This window comes from Nesoenas mayeri (assembly GCF_963082525.1).
Source record: "Nesoenas mayeri genome assembly, chromosome: 1".
Lineage (NCBI taxonomy): Eukaryota > Metazoa > Chordata > Aves > Columbiformes > Columbidae > Nesoenas > Nesoenas mayeri.
The window spans coordinates 187667738-187675642 of NC_137541.1; positions in this window are offsets into that span (position 1 = coordinate 187667738).

The following is a 7905-nucleotide window of genomic DNA, read 5'->3' on the forward strand; positions in this document are numbered from 1 at the left end:
AGCACAAGACAGGGCCATCGGCTTCTGAAATGCAGGATGGGGAACAGCCAGGTAGGTAGCAGTTCTGTGAAAAAACAGGAGGTTCTTCACCAGTGAACCTCAGGCTGCGCATGAATCACCGCGTTCATAGCTGTCCCAGCACAAACAAACAGGAATACAAGCTGTATGGCACATGAGCCCTTTGAAAGTCCATAGTGAAGACGAAAGAGCAAGCAGTACAATAGTTTAATCCTCAGCCTGAGATTTAGGTTAGATATCAGGATTGTGATGCTCGAGAAGAGACAGCATGGGCAATTTGGGGAATTCCATTTTTGAAGATCTGTAAGAGCAAGTTACAGAAGCTTCTGTCAAAAATGTCTCTGCCTTGGCCAGTTGTACATCTTGAGACGCTCTCTAGTGTGACTGAAATGTAGCAACTATGATGCAAAATTTGGATGCATCAAGCAAGGTCTTATGCCAGAACTGTTTTTTGCAGTTCTTGCCATCCAGACTGTATTAAAGTCTGTACTTTTTCTTCCCACTTATGTTTCATTTTTAATTGCCTTCCTACCCTGCCCCCCACTGCAATGAATTTACTCTATGAGGTAAGTGGTATATCTCAAGGTGAAAAATGTTACCCATATTTGATCTGTTGGCCTTATAACACTACTTTTCTTTTTTGATGGGGGGGACCTTTCCTTGCAGGAGATATCATAGTGGAACTGTCACAGCTACAAGCGTGTGTAAATGCAGGTTGGGAGACAGAAGGCTACACTGTACTTCTGTATTTTCCCTTTCATTTTGTCTCTGAACCCCAGGTTTGCACAAGGAAGACTTCACTTGGGGACATTTCTTGGAACATTTTCCTACAAAGTTTTGATTCTTGCAAAGAATCAGTCTAGCTGCCAGCTGTTAAAATTAAATATCAGCTGAAGTGGAATTTGAAATACTAGTTATCCTATTGTTTTGATGGAATTACTAAAAATACAGAAAAAATACTGTTCTACAATATATATAGAATCTATAGCAGTCTAAGAAGGTAGATGTTAATCAAAACAATTTCTAAATGTGTCAGTTTTCCACATTTTGATGAAAACTTCCAGTATTAATAACATTTTTAAACAAATGGCTTTCAAAATGTGTATATTTCATCCCTGAAAAAAGGCCCAGTCTTACACTGTTTAGCAATAAAGGTAGAAAAAAATATTATTTTCCCATCAAAGCAAAAATTTTATTCCTTTAAATTACAATTTAGCTGCTTTAAAAAAAAAAAACCAGGAGTATCAGGATTCTTATTTGAGTCTCTGGTTTCAGTCTTTCAGAAGAATGGAGGTTGTATATTCAAGAGTAAAACATTAAAATATAAAAAATAAGGTAATTACGTAGGAAACTCATTCCCTCAGGACATCAGTGAGGTGAGGTTCCAGGACTCAGATTTCCAGAGACATTTACATCCCCGACACTTTGGCGGTGCACCCATTCACATCCAGCATGGCCCGGCCTGCCCTGCCATGGACAAGAACTGTCCTGCTCCCGGCTTGCTGCTGCTGCCATCCTACTGGCACAAGGGTTTGTGTGGACATTAGACAAACCAGGGACCTAGTCCCCTTGAAAAGGAACATAGCCATGACAGCACCACAGCCTTGTTACCAGCAGGGGCAGTTCTCTGAGCTGGGTTTCTAGACATCTCCATGACCTGTATGTCCAGCACGAAAGAAATGATGAGGCTGAGGCACCAGCATCAGGAAGGCAGTGGGGATGGTGCCATCCCTTGTCTTTATGGACCTAGTGCTCTGTGCCTGGGGGATTTTAAGTGCTGTTTAATTTCTCACAATTTTTAAAATGTTATCCTATTCTTTGTCAATATCAGCTGTTCTTTTTAGGGATTTTCTTTTGGCAGTGTCAGAGTTGTCTTTTTTATTTTCAGTAAGAACATCTGGGTATGATACTGAGACAGATGAAACATTATGCAATTATATATTTTCTGATAGGTAAATGCTGTTTGTGAAAATGGCCTGTAGCTTATCAAAACAATCTTGCCTCTACCCAAACATATTTTTCTAACAGCTTAGTCTCTCCATATGGTATTTATCACAAGAAATGTCAGAACTTAGTAGTTACAGGTCTAACATGTAGCACACATTTCTAGGAAGATCACGTGTCACTCCTAGCCAAATACATGGTTGGAAGTTATTTACTAAATTCATCTTCAGTCAGTGAATATCCTTTACATCCAAATACCCGTCATATCCTTATACCATTTAGACATAACTGAAGAACCTCAGCTACCCAACAGATGACTTATTTGTATTTTTATATATGAGCAGCACATGGATGTCCTCAGTAGTCATATACTATATTAATGTAACTGAAACACCTCTCAAATAGCTTTTAATGAGGTTACCTTAGCTCCAGTTTCTCAGGAACTCTTTGAAACAGCCCAATATGGATTAGTACCTGAGGGACGCTGGTGAGCTTTGCCAGCCACTGCTTAATTGTAGCAGCAGATCAAATAAAGCTTTGGGCCATTAATCATTTACTTCTGAGCTTCCCTGTGTGCACTTGAGAGGAAACTGAAGCCTTCCAGAGTGAACTCCGTAGGGCTCTTTGCAGTAATTACTGTCTTACTTCAGATTTCTAGGAAGACAGAGAAGTCAAGAGCAATTCTTGACTTGGCAAGGATGCTTCCTCTGTGGCTCTGGAGAAGATGGTATTAAAGGGCTGGTTAGGACTCATCTCTGTCTCTTTAATCTTTCCTAGCTCCTTAGCTCTTTCTCCTTTCACCGTTTTTTTATTTGAATGTTGGATTTTCCAGATTTGCCACCTTTTTTCAGTTAAAGGGACTTCCCTTCTGCCATGCCATGGGAGCAGGCATGTGTTCCTGCTTTCCTCTCTGAGGACCACTGGTAAATCCCAGGTTTGACACAGCGAGCTCTGCACAGGCTTCAGTTCATGATCATGGGCATGGAGAGTGACTGTGCCTGGCCTCCAGTTCTGCCCTGATGTTGGACCTCCTCCCAGAGAGTTTCTTTAGAGATTGAAAAGCTGGAATTTGATCTTAAAATTTCCTTTCTATATCAACTTTTTTTTACAAGATCTGTTTACAGGAGAGAGAAATGTTGTCTGTACAAATGCAGGTGCTTGGTACTGTGCCTGGTAGCAGGAGAAGAGATGAAACACACTGTTTTTTCCTTCCTCATTCAAATGAGAGTTTTCACATCACACCCCACTCCTGGGATCTTGGTCATGTCACCCTTATAGAGAGCATCCTTTACCTCTGTGACCTGAAACCACATAATTCACTTGTGCTCTAATTCAAAGCATACAGTGGCAAAACTGCCTTTTGGAAGGAAAACATAGCATATTTTGACCTGAAGTGTTTTTCTGCACGCCTCCCTCTCTTGAGCTTCAGAAGGACACAGCTGCTTCAGAAGCTCCCAGCAGCTCCATCTGTCCACAAATCAGATCACTGTCAGATGTTCCCTTCTGTCTTCACCCTTTGAAGTATTTCTGGTCTTTAGCCTGTTCTGATCCCTAGGTTTTCAGCTTGGCCTGTAGCCAGGAAGTAGCATCTTTACTGCTAATAAACCAGCCATTGTCTTACAAATACATGTCGGTATAAGATGGGAAGCAGTTAATGAAAGACTTGTTTCTCTGAGCATCATATTGAATTCCAACGCAATATTAATATAGGAAAACCCACTCAGGTGTGCTAAACACAGACTTCTTATGACACTGGCCAGGTGACATTCAGTATTCAGCAAGTTATTTCAGACCAAGATCACACAGCAGGTCTGCATGTGCCACAGACTCTTCTGAGGTCAGCTAATTGCAGAGCAACCCTCAAAGTCCCACTGCATAGCAAATGCAATGCACGGCTGCATAATACCCTGGAAAATGTGATGTGGGAGCAGTCCTTGAGTTCAGAAAGTTTATAAAGAGGATTATGAATCTCTCCGATGGCGAGAGCAGTGCCTAGACTCAGTAAGCTGCAAGGTCCTATCAGGACCTTGTTGTATGGTTCTACAGTAGCAAAGCAGTAAAGAACATGACTTCTTTCATATGGCTATGATTCCTAGGGTTGTGAATAGTCTCCTGGCTCCAGTTTGCTTTGATTATCACACAAATAAATTAATTTCACATTATTTAAGAATACACAGATTTTATCTGGAGTTTTACCATTTTTCTGAGCTACCAAAATCAGAAAAAAGGCCAACAATTAGAACATGAGTCCAGAGCTCAGGAGTTGTTAGCCCAGGCATACAAACAAGACCAAAACAAGGCCTTGGTTGAGCTGCCAAGTCTCCACATATATTAGATAGATCACTTTGGCTTTCTCTATCAGTACTGGATATTAAGCACGGGCCTAGAATAGCACTCAAGTCTAAACTTATCTGGTATTCCTCTGCATGAAAGTCCACAGCAAATGGTGAGTTTGGACAACTATGTAGCCCAATGAGAAAAAACTGTGCACCCAACAGCCTAACAGATAGGATCACATAATTCTGGTAGCATAGGCAGTCACAGACACAGTCTATATTGCTTGGCTTATGACAGTGCATTAAAAAAAGGGCCACAAAATGTACACTACCATGCAGTTCAGTCATCTTACAGTGCAGCTCTGATGTGGTCTCTACTGCAGTTCAGGCTCATGGCAGATTGTGCTTTTCAGCAGTTTGTGAGCATAATCCAAAGGTTAGCATGGTCAGGGACCAGTACCCATTGGCAGTAGACACGGATTTCTTGCTTCGATAGAGACCCTAATACTCTAAATTTTTCTGACACTGTGTTCCTAATCTTAGAAGAAGTGGTCTGAGAGTGAGAATTGCACTTGTTCAGCACCCTACAGAAATGCAAAAAGACACCATAATTGAAAGAGGTTGTCAGGATGCAATCAAATTAGTAATATCTACCATCTGTTTTCCTTTCATCTTCCGGTGTCACTTCTTTGGCCATTCCATAACTTTTCCAAATGCCCTTAGCTTTTGCAAATTTACACTTGTCCAAAAGGAAAAGTAGAAGAAAACCAGAGCTACAATTTATTCTGTTGCCTTCACAGGCACACGGGCAAAAAGCCGGGAGAGATAAGAAGGAAGAAATATTATGTTTAAATGAGAGTTTCAAAACGCTAAGTTGCTTTTTAAAAATATTTCAGGGAAGTTTTAAAAAAATAACTGTGTTCTGAGTCCTAGAAAATGGAAACTATATTGGAATGTTTACAACGTTTTGTTGTGGTTTTTTTTTTCAACTTTTAATTTAAATTTAATGATGCAGGTTGTTCTGATTATCTAATTTACAGGATGTAAAACCAAATAGCTTCTTCCAATTGATATATTTCTTTAAACTGTTGCTTATGCACACCTGATATGCTTTGAAGTCTATATTATCCCTCTATGATGCTTCTGTGAATTATGTCTACGTAATTTTAATTTGTAATGCATCAGTATTCCTTTGGCTTCTCTAGAAAATACTTGATATTTGCCTTTCAGAATCATTTAGTGATTAAGCTTGCTCTTGTAACTTTGCCAGTGTTCTCTATTAAGCAAGTTCCACGTGGTTTCATGCACTAAACTGTTTAGATATAAAAAAGAAAACAGTCATACTGCCACATGCACACAATTTTACATTGTACAAAATTACATTTTCTCTATGTGTATTAGGGGTCTGCTGTAATAGACTTTTGTGTATTTTAAAATATACTGACTTTGTAAGATTAATTAACTCCAAGGCTTAGAGTTGAAGCTTTTTTCCTAAACAGAGGCCTAAACTAATAACTCTTACTCATTATGTGTATGATAGCAGATTATCTAATCTGAGAGCTGAAATTTGTCTAGAAAGGAAACTGAGTGATTTTCCCCAAGCAAATCATCAGTCTGTGTGACAGGTTCATATTGCCTGCAGGATTGATCAAGCAGCCTACTTTGTTGCATGGGACAATTTTTGTTGCTATGTGACAATTTCTGATTCTTACTATACTGCATGCCACTATAGCATATATATTAAATGTAAAGTGGATGTGGAGTAATTCTTACATAGAAATATGGATCCAGGGGCATGAGGGACGACAATAAATGTAGGATCTTAATACACAGAGTGTTTTTGAAAGTCCATTCTGCTGAATAGGCCGGAGACAACCACGAGAGGTTGGTGAGGTGGGTGTGAGAAGAGTGGTGATGATCCCAGAGCAGCCTTCAAAAGCAGACTTCTCTTCCTCAATGCTGAATCTTTTCAGAGCTGGAGTACACAGTCTGTGTTCTTGGCAAATGCTGTGCAAGGCAGGACTGTGAGGTTTGCCTGTATTGTGCACATATTCATCCTCCACTTGCTGTAGAAAACAATCTGTGAAAGTCCCAGGCTGTCTATGTAAAGAAGGAAGAGAAGCAGGAATAGATCATATGCCCCAAGCCACAGCCATAAGCATCTTGTTTCTGTTACAGGAGGAGAATGTTTGCTTCTGTGCTTGCAGCTGCGTTGTTCATGGCATGGCTGATATTGGGAGAATTCTGATGTGCTTCACATCCTTATTATCTCTGTAGGTCCCCTGGCCTTGGAGCACAGCCTGCCTGCAAATCCCATCACCCTCATGCTAGATAATCAAGGGACCTTCCAGGAATAATCCTTTGCCACCATGTCTTATGTCTGATTGTAGAGACAACTCACCTCAAGGAGCAGTAGAAGCTATTATACCAAGCTGGCATAACGCAGTAGCTGATGCCCAGAGCAGGGAAGCCAAGCCTAAAGCCTCGAGCAGATCTTCCTCTTTGGGGCTGTAACAATCCTAACCAGAAGACTATTGTGCATCAAAGTGTTAGCGATCCACATAAAAATGAACCTGAGCAGGCACAGGCCGATGCTGTGCTGCACATATGGTGTGTCCTTCAGGCCTGTGCTGGGCTGCGTGGGTCTCTTGGCTGCAGCATAAACTCCGCTGGGTGCTGGTAACAGAGAAGCTGCAGGCAGCTCCCACTTGGGATTGTCGATTACACCACTTGCGTGGCCTTGTCATTATCTGAAAGTGGAGCAGCAAGCTCTCATGTGAACGTGCGGTTGTTTGACAGTAGAAATGAGGAATACAATATTTTTCGTCTAAGAAAATTCTACAAGAGGTCTTGAAACAAAAATGTCAGTGAATCTTTCTAAAGGTGGGATCTGCACCAGGTGCCCTGAGCATGTAGTCTGTCTGATGCTGCACAGCTCGGGGCTTCTCAGCACTTGAGGGGATGTAAGATTGTCTATATTCTTTCTCTTTCTTGTGCTAGCTCCAGAAAATGGTATTTTAAGCAAGTTTATGGAGTCTGAGTGCCTTTCGTACTGGGATCATCAGGTACACTAGCCCCAACACCTTGCACTACAGGATATCAGCAGAATAGCCTGAAGCCAACCCCCAAATTGCTTCTGATTCAAGTGTGACAGGAGACAAATATGGCTCCAGACAATTCCATCTTTGGGGCTGCTTCTCCACAGCAGTCTAGGGCTGCTCCTGCCAGCTTTGTGGCTATGGAGGTTGCCCAGCACCACTACAGTTATTCCCATTTCACCCAGAAGGACAAGAAAATGAGGTTTTTCAGTATCAAAATAATCATACAATATAAACTATACCCTCTAGTGCTGCATTTGAAGGAAAAATATCAATCTTAAAATCAAACATTTCTGATGTCCTTATTTTATTCCCTTACAAGCTTCTCTCCCTTGTATTTATTCCCTTATAACCTTCTCTGTATTATAAAGCAGATGATAGCATACTTTAGCACTGTGCATGTTTTAAATGAATGTCCTTCACAGAACATTAATATCTCAACCCTGCTTTTCATTTCAGAACAACACAGGAAAACACACATAACTTTGACAGAACCTTGAAATGGTTCTGCATAATTCAGAAATAGACATTTCTGGATTGTTCAGATCACTCTCTTTAATAACTGTCTA